Below are 12,901 nucleotides of genomic sequence, written 5' to 3'. Positions count from 1 at the left end.
TTATATATGTGCAAAAAAGTTTGTAGCAGCTCTTTTTTGTAATGACAAAAAAAATTGGAAACTGAGGGCATGTTCATCATTTGGGGAATGCCTTATGGAGTTGTGCTATATACTGTGCCATAAGAAATGAAAAATGGGATAACTTAAGAAAAAACTCAAAATACTTAAATTAACTAATTCAAAGTGAAGTGAGCAGAACCAGGAGATCATTGTATATAGTAACAGAAATATTGTTCAATGATCAACTGTAAAGGGCTAAACTATTATCAGCAAAGCAAAGATCCATGATAACTTCAGTGGATTCATTATGAAAAAATTTATCCATAGCCATAGAAGGAACTGTTGGAGTCTGATTGCAGATCAAAGTATGCCATTTTCCACTTGATTTTCTTCATGAGTTACTTCTTGTCTATGTGAAATGAGGAATATGGAAATATACATATTGCATCATAGTACCAGTGTGACCTATATTAGATTCATTTCAGGAAGGGAGAAGTGGAGAAAGGAAAGGAGAGAAAATGGATAGCAAAATGTCAGAAAACAACTGTTAAATATTATTCCTACATGTAATTAAGAAAAATTTAAAAGTAAGAACAATGCCAAAGCACATTAGGGTTACCAAAGAATTTCATTCATTTCCTGTCCCAGCAAGGTTATGCTCAAGATTCTGCAAACCAAGCTTCAGAAATATGTGAACCAAGATTTAAGCAGAAGAAAGTTTGGTTTTTGAAAAGTCATGGGAATTAGAGACAAAATTGTTACATTTTCTGAATTATGGAGAAAGTGATCGAGTTCTAGAGAAAAACACTTATTTTTACTTCATTGACCACACTAAATCCTTTGTGTGTATCTCAGCAAAATGTGACAAGACCTTCTCAAAGAAATGGAAATAAAGATACATGTTACTTGTCTCCTGAGAAATCCATATGCAAGTCAAGAACCAACACTTAGGAGTTAACCTCAGGTTAAAAGGTAGCAGAGTAAGAAATAAGTGAAGACTGCCAACTATCCCCCAAACAACCACATAAGAACAAAAATCCTCAAAATGATTCTCAGAGAGGCAGAACCAACAGAATAAGGAGGGAAGCCGTCTAGCTTCAGTAGGTTAAGAGCAGAAACCAATACCATACAAAATAAGTGGCAGTAGGAGGAAAGTGAACCCACATAGTCCAGCCATAACAGGCCAGGAATGACCCAGCACAGGTAGCAGTAGGAGGAACTCATCCCAATAATGTTTAGTCTTGGTGGAATTGGGGAGAACCCAATTCAACCCAACATGAATGGCATCTGCACTGAGCAACTGCAGCTTCTCCCCTCTCCTCCACCAAACCCACCCCTGCAGCAAACCAACTAGGTTGTCTCCCCAGTGTGCTGTAAGGGGTAAAAATTATGTTTGGACTGAATATTTGAGAGTTTGGTTGCCAGGAATTTAATTACTAAATTCCAATTAATTACTCAAATCAGAATGGTTTTGTTGGTAGTTTATTTAGAGAGAGAGAGAGAGAGACAGAGAGAGAGAGAGAGAGAGAGAGAGAGAGAGAGAGAGAGAGAGAGAGAGAGAGAGAGAGAGAAAGATACAGATACAGAGAGACAGAGAGACAGAGAGACAGAGAGAAAGAAAGAAAAAAGAGCTGCTGTGACCTGGTCTAAACCATGTAGGGATTCAGAGGCCCCAGCAAGAGGGATGGGGTGCCCAGAGGATTAAGTTAACAAGACTTCTACCACAAGGTCTCCTCCAAGATGAGGGGCCTCTCCAAAGGCTAGTGCTTCTAGAAAAGCCAAGGAAAGGGAGTCAGCCTTTCACTCACCATGTATTGGTCTAAAGGGAAGCAGTCTGTGATCTCAAGCCAGAGCTCCTCCAAGGCCAAGTTCAAAGGCGAAGACCCCTCACAGGAAGTGGCCTCCAAATATAAAGACAGTTTTTTGTGTCACTTCCTATGTCTTCCTTCCACCTTTATATGTACCAATGGTGGCTTAAACTTGACTTTGGACTGCCCAAGGGGCAGCCACTTGTTTCTGATTTGTCACTCACTAGCACATGTGGGTTATAGACCTTCTCCCATCCACACTTAATCCATAAGTGGCGGTGTTTACATTTCTGGTGGCTAAACATCTAAAAAATATGTAGGGTGGAGTTAATCTCATTTTCACAATCCCCCCCTGATGATCATTGGGAGAGTAGTCTCCCCAGTTGATCATTTAACATAATCATCTTATACCTCTAAAAATCTTCTAACTATAGGTACATACAAAATTTCACCTTCTAAGAGGAAACTATAAGAGTTAGAGATAACAGGGGAATAGAGAGAGAAAGCAAAACCAATGTTTTGTTGGGCACATTGACAAAAACCAATTAGGGGGCTGTCCCATTTGACATAAGAATATATATTCAAAATAAATGTTCAACCCCCTTCAGTTCAATCAAATTCACCCCAAAGTTCATTCTGGATCTTCCTAATGCAGTGTAGGTTTCTGCAGGCATCTTTCTGCAAACAGTTCATTTTCTGGACTTAAAAAGTTAGCAACCTTTTTTCCCTGAAAATTTTTTTCTTGAACAAAATTTTAAATTTTGGAATTTTATGAAAATACAATCTCCCCTGAAGAGGGTGTTGACCAACACCAAGTTCAGCTTAGGATGCATGGTTGAGTTAGGGGGTGTATGAGTTAATTATGAAAAGAAAAACCAAAAACATAAGAGAAAAACAAAGGGAAGAGAAATTAAATCTTTTGAGAGAAATTCAAAATCAGAATCAAAATATCCAAAATCTATGTCTATAAAATTTTTCTGAGTAAACAAGAATAAATTCATAATTGGCCCTTATATTAGAGTTCAATTTAATAAATTTACAACAGGTCCTTGTATTAGCATCCAATTAAAGTATTTTCTATCCCAAAAGTCTATAGGATTAAATGCAGTAATATTTCACTTACCCATTTGTAGACAAGACTCCAGGAAGTTGCTATGCTGTAAGAGAGAAAAAAGGACTAGATTTTTGTGTGATAGGGAAGTGTCATTCCTTGGTCTGATTTTACCTTCACTCTCAGGGATAAGGGGTGCCAGGATGATAGCCAAACTTCCGTATTTGTCTACGAGTATTTCATAAAGAGTGTGTACGAGGTGTCCTGCTTCTTAACATATGTCAAGCACTGCAACCTTGAGTCTCACACTATGTTCAAATCCTTTTGTATTGGCTTAGAAGTTCATCAATCCTACCTGCATTGTTTTGGTCCTTTTGACCTTGTGCTCCTAGGCACTGTGAAGAATCTCATCAGTCCCATTGGGATTGGTTGATATCCTTGATCTTGTGTTTCTTGGCACTGTATAATGGCTCTTTTGTTCCCTTCTCCTGGAATCAGACACAATCATTAATCACAGTCCCTTATCATTTACCAATCAATGGCAGGTTTCCATAATCTAAAGCTTTTGGGTATGCATTAACATTTTAGCAAATATGTATTTTAACATATTACTATAGAATAAAAATTAAATATAAGAAATGAGAAAAGGGAAAAAATCAAATATTCTAATCAAAATAAAAGAAAGGCAATAATAAAATGAAAATTCATGAATTCATCGTGTTCCCCATAGCAGTATCCACTTGTCTATGGACTATTATCTCCAATACATGTGACAGGATACAGTCAATCAGTTTCAATAGAAGATGCTCTTTTTACATGTGAGCAATGAATCCAACAGAAATTCTCTCCCATTTTTATAGCTGTTGGAGTTGTTAATATTTGAAATGACCCTTTCCATGAAGTCTGAGTTGCTCCAGCGAACTAGAAGTTCTTTCTATACATTTTGTCTCCTGGGTTCAAGTCATGAAGGGAAAAGTCTATTGGTCCTGTTTGTACTGCAGCTCCAGATTCATTGAGTTCACACAGTTTGTGCTGCAATTTCTGTATGTAGGAAGCAATAGGATTATCTCCCCCTAATAGTGATATGCAGGAGAAAAAAGCTTAGCCTATATAGGGGGATGCCCAAAAAGCATCTCAAATGGTGAGATATGTATATCTTTCCTGGGTCTGCTTCTAAGATAAAATAGGGCCAGAGGGAGAATTTCAGGCCATGTTAAATATGTCTCAGTGCATGATTTGCCAATGATAGTTTTAGTTCTCTGTTCATTCTTTCAACTTGGCCTGAGCTCTGGGGATGGTATGGTACATGGAATTTTGGAGTTATACCCAAATAAGAATATATCTGAGATAAAACAGAATCCGTAAAATCACTTCCTCTGGCTGAATCAATATGTCCTGGAAGGCATCTTGGCAACAAAAACCCTGGTGACTCAAGCAGTAGGAAATGCTTTTGATCATCTGGTCAGTTGATCCACTATGACTAGACAAAATTTATAGTGTCCAGCCTTTGTCATTGTTATGAAATCAATTTGTAGGTTCTCAAAAGGTGTGTAAGCCAGAGGACCCACCAAAAGCCTTGCCATGAAACACATATTGGTTATATGCTTGGCAGGTAGAGCAGGCTATACACACTTTAGACGCTATAGAAGTTGCCCTGGGTACCAAAGTGACCATTATTATGAATATATTGGCAAATTTGGTGATAAAAACTTCTGGGGAGAAAGGGTTTTCCTTCAGATGACACCCATACTCCATTAGTCTATTTTGCTTCAAATGTTTGCTTCCATTTTTCCACTTCCTTTTCATTATAGGAAAGTGATAAATTTAAGTCATCAGTGGTTGTTAATGTTAAAATTAATTCATGCCCTTCTATGGCTGCCAGCTCTGCAGGGGTATCTGCCCAGCCATATACCCTAAAGACAGGGTCAGTAGTACCTTGTATGGGCAGTGCAGTGAATTATGGCTAGGGTTTTGGGCAGCTGGAGAGCAGAAAGTACTTCATTAATAATTTTTATATTGGCAATATGTTGTTCAGCTGAGGTTAAAAATCTTCTCTGAAGCCATAACATACCCACTGAATGCTAAATTCCAAATGCATAGCTAGAATCTGTATAAATTGTTCCCTTTTTATCTTTGGCAATTATACAGGCATGTTTCAGGGCTATAAGTTTGCACATTGAGCACTTATATTTGACAGCAGTGAAGCTGACCACTCAGTGGTAAATTCTGTGACTATTGCAGCTCCAGTGTAGCATATACCATCCCTCAAAAAGAAGAACCATCAGTAAATAAGACTAGTTCTGGATTGTCTAAAGGAGTGTCTAAGAGATTATTTTGAGGCTTTTCAGCCATGGATGCTAAGTGTTTCACAACTTTACAATGGTTCTCCTGAAATTGGCAAATCTGGAAGCAAGGTGGCAGGGTTAAGAGTTGAACAGCATTTTAAAGTGATATTTTTATTGTTTAACAAGGTTATTTCATACTTTGTAATTAATTTGCTGATCAGAAAATGCCTGTGTCCTATGCCTTAGCAATAATTCTTCTACTTCATGTGGGCACATAGTTTTTAATGGACATTCCAATACTAGATCAACAGTTTTTGTTAGCAATAAAGCTGTGGCAGCTATGCCTCTAAGGTGAGGTGGTGCTCCTGAAGCTAATGGGTCCTGCTGGGCCAAATAATAAGCAACTGGATGCTGAGAAGGTTCAAAAGTTTGAGTTAAAACACCTGAAGTTACCTATTTCCACTCATGTACATACAAAGTAAATGGCTTGTTGTAATCTGGGATGCCTAGAGCAGGAACAGACAAGATAGCTTTTTTAGTTTTGACAGAGCTAACAGGTGTTCTGGCTCTAAGTGGTTCAGGGACTGAATCTCTTGTTAGTGCTAGAAGGGGCATACTAATTTCCCCATAGCAAGGGATCCATTGTCTACAAAACCCTGTTGCTCCTAAAGTTGCTCTTAACTATTTCTTGGTGGTAGGAGCACTCAATTTTTTAATATTTTCAGTGTACTTAGGAGAAATATGGCACCAGAAGTTAAAATGAACTTCAAATATTCCACTTTGGGGAGACACCACTGCACCTTTTCCTTCAAGATCTTGTGCCATCTTTTTTGTAATTCTAAAAGATGATGTTTACTATCTTCTTGATATGCTGTGGTATTTGGTGATGCTAAGAGCGAATCATCCACATGTTTAATTAACTTACTCTTTTTGAATTTTGTATTATCTGTGTCTTGGCTCAAAATTTGTGCAAACAAGCTGAGGCTTTCCATGTACTCTTGAAGCAAACAAATCTATGTCCATATGAACCCTTTCAGGTGAAAGCAAAGACATGCCTGGAATCCTCATGTATAGGTATCTAAAAGAAAGCTGAGCACACAAGTCCACTACTGTAAAGTATGTAGCTGTACTAGGAATAGAAGAAATAATAGTATTTATATTGGAAACTACAGTGTCTCTTTATAATGTGATTGTTCACAGCTCTCAGATCCTGTATGAATTGATAGAGATACTTGCCTTTGGCTCCAATTTGGCTTGTTAAAAGGTAGGATGGGTGTAGTTTATTCAGATTTACAGGAAATTATGATGCTCTGGTCAATCAGTGAATTTATTACAGGGTAATGCCCTAAATTTCCTCTTTTTCTGAACAGGAAAGGATGATTTAAGTAAGCCTACATTGGAAGATCATGTAGCCCAAATAAACTCAGGTATATCAGCAGGTATTTCAAAGGTGGGAGGCTCTTTCACCTCCTGACTCTCTGAGAGAAGTACAGTGAGTATATTTAAAGATTCCTCAGATACTTTCAATGACATAGAGCCATCTGGAGCACAAATTATTGTGGCTTTTAGCTTGCATAGTATATCCCTTCCCAGCAAATTTGTGGAGGATCCAGGCATTAAAAGAAAACAATGTTCTACAGTTAGGGGTTCCACGCATATCATGTGAGGAGAAAGTTTTGAGACCTTTAGAGGTGTTCCTGATACACATACTACATTTAGAGAGCCAATAGAGTTACAGTTTGCATCTGGTTTGTTCACCAGGACTGATCTAGATGCTCCAATGTCTAAAAGATAATGATAGTATGAATGTCTCACCTTTAGGCTTACATGAAATTCCTTACTATGTGGAATGTATAAGTATAATTGGCATTAAAATATCAGGGTTTAGAAAATCAAAGGTTTCACTTTTTGATTCTAAGGCACTTACCCCATTTTTTTTTTGTTTATTATCATTTGTCTCATTTTGAGCACTGTCATTATTCTGATCATGATCATGATTCCTATAGTTATTATTTCTAAAGCTTTTATTTCTTTTTTCTTGTAGCCATTTCCTACAGACAATCATTACATGGCCTCCTTTTCCACAGCAAATATATGTTAATGATTTATTTGTGGATTCCTGTAAAGGGGCTATGGTCTCTCCCTGATTTTTCAGTTTTCCTTTTAACCATTTCAACTTCTTTCTTTAAGTTCATTTTTTTACTGTTTTCCTTGTTTTTTTTTTTTGCATGGCCTTTAAAAATGTAAACTGCTACTCTCCTCAATTCTTCAAGATCCATAGAATATTAATTTGGGCAGCTATTTTTAAAGTAGTTTTTTACTACTGTACAGCAATTCTTAACGAATTGTCTATGTATTTGTCTAATATCCCATTCTTAGGATAAATTAAAGTCCATACATGTGTTCCTCACATCAATAAGCCTATCCATAAACTGAGAGGGAGTTTCATCGATTACTTGCTTGGTGCTTTCGAATTTTGACCATGAATCAGGCCCATCAGAGCAAGCTCTCATGGTTGTCAACAATACTTCTCTGGCCTGTTTTAGTTTTGTATAATCTGGCTCAACATGGAGGTTCAAATATGGATTTTCATTTGGTCAAAGATTTAATCCCCTAGATTTCTAATTATACAGCTCTCAGTCTGAGATTAAGGTTGCTGAGCTGATCCTGAGCACAGTCCTCCATTCACCCCAGGAATGGAGTTAAGATTCAGTATATAGATATAATCAAGGGGAAAAAACTTCTATATGAGCAAAATACAAAAGGAAAAGGCCCATGGTAGAAAAATATTTCAGCAACAATAATGACCAAAATGCAAGTTTAGAACACAACAATAGAAAAATTAAAATGTATGAAGCCTCAAAGGAAAATGTGAAAAGATTAAAATGAATCCTTGAAAGAATAAAAAAAAGGACCCCCAAAAGGAGACTTTCAAAAATAATTAGAAAAGAAAAGGACAAAAAAAAAACTACAATAGGGGAAGAAATAAGAAATTTAATTCCTGATCAAAGAACTGGAGTAAAAAAATCTGATGAGCAAATTACACACTCAAGAGAAATCTGAAGAGAATCAATGGGGCTAAACTAACCACATCCCTACATTAGAAAATGATAACTAGGAGGCTTAACATTTGAATGATACAAAAAATTCCTAAAGGACTTAAGGTAAATCATGGTTTTACACTGACTACTTGCATGGGAAATTAACAACTAATTAAAATGCTTACATACAAGAGATATTTAATATACAGAAGATACTTTAAGGTAACAAAGGGAAACAATGGAGACAAACTTATTATATTACTAGTAAAAAGATAAGATGCTCAAGATAGCTATGATACTTCAAGTATGATACTAAAGTACTTAGGGCATATAAGGTATTATCTATCTAAATGTTTACATCAATAAAACAAAGAAAGAACAGATTGAGTATTGAGTATACAACTAAAAAAAAGTAGAAAAAGAATAAATTGGAAACCTTCAATTAAACATCAAATCAGGAATCCTGAAAATCAAAGGCATGATTAATAAAACTGAAAGTAAGAGAATCATTGAACTAATACATAAGACAAGGATGTTGTTGTGGGGAAAAACAATAAAATAGATGAATTATTGATTAATTTGATAAAAAAGAAAACCAAATTGCTAGTATTTAAAATGAAGAGGGCAAATTACAACCAAGGAAGAGAAAATTAAAGCAATTATTAGGAATAATTTTGTCTATTGCCGTAAATTTGTCTATGCCAATAAGTCTGATGAAATCTAAGTGAAATACATGAGTATTAAAAGAAATATAAATTGTCCAGATTAACAGGAAAGGAAACAGAATACTTAAACAATCCCAACTCAGAAAAGGAATCAATGAATTCCTAAAGCAAAAAGTCCAGGGCCAGATGGATTCACAAGTGAATTCCACCAAACATTTAAAGAAAATTATTTCCAATACTAGATAAGCTATTTGGGTATGTGGCTGAGGAAGAAACTATCATATTCCTTTTATGACACAGATATTGGTGTTGAAGCTAAAACAAAGAACAAGAACACAGAAAGACAACTGGACCAATTTTCCAAATGAATATTGATGCAAAAAATCTTAAAATACTAGCAAGGAGATCCTGGCAATATATCACAAGAAGTATATACCATAACTAGGTGGTTTTTGTACCAGGAATGGAGGGATGGTTCAGTACAGCATGATTGACCATATCAATAATAAAACAAACAGAAACATATGATTATTTCAATAGAAGCAGAACAAACTTTTGAAAAAATACAATGCCTACTGGTATTAAAACACTAGAAAATAGAACAAATGGAATGTTCTTCAAAATGTTAAATGGTAGCTATCTAAAACTATTAGCAAATATCATCTGTAATGGGAATAAGCTAGAAGCCTTCACAATAAAATCAGGAGTGAAACGAGGAAGTCCGTTATTACCTCAACTTTTTGATATTTTACTATAGCTATGGCAATTAGAGAAGAAGAAATGGAAGGAATTTGGAATAGGCAATAAATAAATTAAGCTATCCATCTTTGTAGATAACATGGTGTTATACCCAGAGTAGTGATGGCAAACCTTTTAGAGATGGAGTGCCAGGCCCTGTCGCCACCCCACATCCAGATGGATGTCCATGACAACCCCCCCCCACCCTGAGACCATGTGCTGTGTCCCTCCCCCTTCACTGAGTGCCAGGTACACCCCCCTTCACCCCATACAGGGGAGGGAAGAAAGAAGAGCTCTCATTGGGCTGTTGGGTGTAGGAGTAGGTGAAGTGAGGAATGTCCTCAACAAGTAGAGAGGGGGGAAGGACATAGCCTGTAAAATTGAAAATTTGTTACCCTAAAAAAGAACTACATATCCCAAGAGTCCACTGACTTCCTCTCATTATGTACTTCCTGTAGACAGAGGATAAAGTGAGTGGGTGTTGAGGCACTGCCCCCTCTTTGGCATGATGTAGCAATCAGCAGTGATTATGGTAAGGTGGGGATTTTGAAATAGCTAATCAGCCATGAGCACATGGTTTTTATTTTGTATCTTTTTTTATTCCTTGATTTCTTTCTTTTTTTTTTAATTTTAATATTATTTTATTTGGTCGTTTTCATACATTATTCACTGGAAACAAAGATTGTTTTCTTTTCCTCCCCTCCCCTCCCCCCCCCCCCCCCCACCTTTCCCTCTCCCATAGCCGACGAATGATTCCACTGGTTGTCACATGTGTTCTTGACTCGAACCCATTTCCCTGTTGTTGGAGTTTGCATTATAGTGTTCATTTAGAGTCTCTCTTCAGTCTTATCTCCTCCAACCCTGTAGTCAAGCAGTTGCTTTTCAGCGGTGTTTTTACTCCCACAGTTTATCCTCTGCTTGTGGGTAGTATTTTTTTTAGATCCCTGCAGATTGTTCAGGGATTGCATTGATACTAATGGAGAAGTCCATCACCTTCGATTGTACCACAGTGTATCAGTCTCTGTGTACAATGTTTTCCTGGTTCTGCTCCTCTCGCTCTGCATTACTTCCTGGAGGTTGTTCCAGTCTCCATGGAACTTCTCCACTTTATTATTCCTTTTAGCACAATAGTATTCCATCACCAACATATACCACAATTTGTTCAGCCATTCCCCAATTGAAGGGCATCCCCTCATTTTCCAATTTTTGGCCACCACAAAGAGCGCAGCTATGAATATTTTTGTACAAGTCTTTTTGTCCATTATCTCTTTGGGGTACAAGCCCAGCAGTGCTATGGCTGGATCAAAGGGCAGACAGTCTTTTATCGCCCTTTGGACATAGTTCCAAATTGCCCTCCAGAATGGTTGGTTTATTCCTTGATTTCTAATGATTATTTAATAAACCTCCTTAAATACAATATTCTCATTATTTGAGATATAATTTTAATTTTTATAGTTGGCAACCAGAAGGGATGAGAGAAATTCTCAATTTTTTTAAAGATAGCCTAGATAATTATTTTTAAGCCATGTTTCTCCTGCCAAGGCTTCTCACCCACCCCACCCTCACACCCACTCTCGCAAAATGAGAGAGAACTCAAACTCTTTGGAGCTGCTGCCTTTTTCTTTTCCTACTTTTTGCCCAGTTGTTTGCTCTTGGTGGAGAAGAGATGAGCTGCTTCTCCTGATTCCACTTGCTCCTGCTGCTAAATTCCAGTGGCTTGTTTCTACTCTTGCTTCTACTCCTGCTGCCTGCTCCTGCCTCCTGGGTTATCCTAGCCATCCACTCCTGACCTTCTTGACCCAGATTGCTCACTTCGCCCTAGCCCCAGCCCAAAGCCCCCAGCAACTCTGCTCCTGATCTCTGGCCTCTAACCCAGATTGCTTGTTGAGCACCAGTCCCAGGTCCCAGGCTGCTGGTAGCTGCCATTGTGTCTTTGGGATCACAAACCAATTGATAAAAACTGGGGTGTTCTTTCCTTAGGCAACAATTAGCCTCCACATGGCAGGGGACCTCAGAGTGGGAGGGGGGAGGGAAGAATGGAAGTCACTCTTCCAAATAGGAAGCTGATTACAAGCATTGTGTGATGATGTTCTATGAAAGAATAGTACCTTTGTAAAGATTAAAATTTAGGGAAACTGAGGCAGGTAGCAATTAGTGTCTCTCTGCAAGGAGTATTATATTTTTAGAGGTTTATTGAAGATTAAGGATTAAAGAAAATACAGGATAGTCTAGGCCCAGGGTCCTAGACAACCTCACCTACATTATGAAAAGAGCCATGTCTCCTTGCAAGTGGAAAACCGGGAAGAAAAAAAGAAAAACAAAAGCCTTTGCAATCAGGTTAAATACCCCATCTTGTTCTCGGCCCAGGTGAGGTTACAAAGCATTCTGGGGAAGTGTAGCAAGGGCTTCTGGGGATTGAAGTCCAGAGTTCAAATCCATTTTTTTACACCTTGCCTATTTCAAACAGCTTCTACTACTCATGAGTGATCCTTTTACTTATCTTACCTGAGATTCAGGGGATAATCAACTCTTTGCCATTCTGGCCTGTTCTGTCTCTAAGATTCATTCAATTTGGGATTCCTTTACACTATGCTCAGCAAGGAGTTGTCCCTCACTATGCAATATCCCACAGTGCTGACAATAGGGATCTGCATGGATAGAAAAAGGAACTTTAAAGAGTCTGGAGATGAAATTTTAAGCCTGTTCAGACTCCACTTTTTTTTTATGAAAGTTTCTGTATCTTGTATTTTGCTGATTCTTTTGTTTAAGATTTAATTTTGTGGTTTTAAGTCCATATATTAATGTTTTCAATACTATTCTGTTACATTGAATCATTTTAATGTACTGGTTTTTAACTTCTGTTATATTCTGTTACCCTTCCCCTATAACTACACTGAACAAATATTATTAAATAAGCCCATATAAAAATGACTTTTTTCTATTTTGGCTTTGTAAATTGTCACATAGAGGATGGATGGATTTCATAAAAAAAAACTGGTTAGATTGAACATTTATTTTGAATGTATACTCTTATGCCAAAGGCGACTGCCCCCTAATTGTTTTTTGTCAATGTGTCCAGCAAAACACTGGTTTTGATCTCTCTCTCTTCTATTCCCCTCTTATCTCTAACGATTGTAGTTTCCTCTTAGAAGGTGAAATTTTATGTGCAACTGTAGTTAGAAGATTTTAGAGGTACAAGATGATTATGTTAAGTGATCAACTGGGGAGACTAGTCCCCCAATCATCATCAAGGGGGATTGTAAATTTTTAGATTTACTCCACCCTGCTAAGTCTTTAGAATTTTAGCAACCAG

The 12,901-nt window shown here is 37.3% G+C and overlaps 1 protein-coding gene and 1 long non-coding RNA gene across 4 annotated transcripts in view; one reads left to right on the top strand and one right to left on the bottom strand.

The window, feature by feature from the left end:
• LOC100619241 (cation channel sperm-associated auxiliary subunit beta-like) overlaps positions 1-12,901 on the top strand; it is a 249,570-nt gene that overhangs the window by 78,822 nt on the left and 157,847 nt on the right. The window lies entirely within an intron of this gene.
• The window catches only part of LOC107650550 (uncharacterized), a 133,757-nt gene continuing 123,168 nt past the window's right edge, over positions 2,313-12,901 (bottom strand). The window contains exons 6-7 of the long non-coding RNA XR_008914925.1: positions 3,215-3,347; positions 2,313-2,965 (exon numbers count right to left, since the gene is read on the bottom strand). This is a non-coding gene — a long non-coding RNA (uncharacterized LOC107650550). The remainder of the gene's footprint in view (positions 2,966-3,214; positions 3,348-12,901) is intronic.

The sequence above is a fragment of the Monodelphis domestica genome, chromosome 1 (genome assembly GCF_027887165.1).
Source record: "Monodelphis domestica isolate mMonDom1 chromosome 1, mMonDom1.pri, whole genome shotgun sequence".
Lineage (NCBI taxonomy): Eukaryota > Metazoa > Chordata > Mammalia > Didelphimorphia > Didelphidae > Monodelphis > Monodelphis domestica.
Note: the sequence above shows the minus strand (reverse complement) of the source record. Positions and strands in the feature narration are given on the sequence as shown.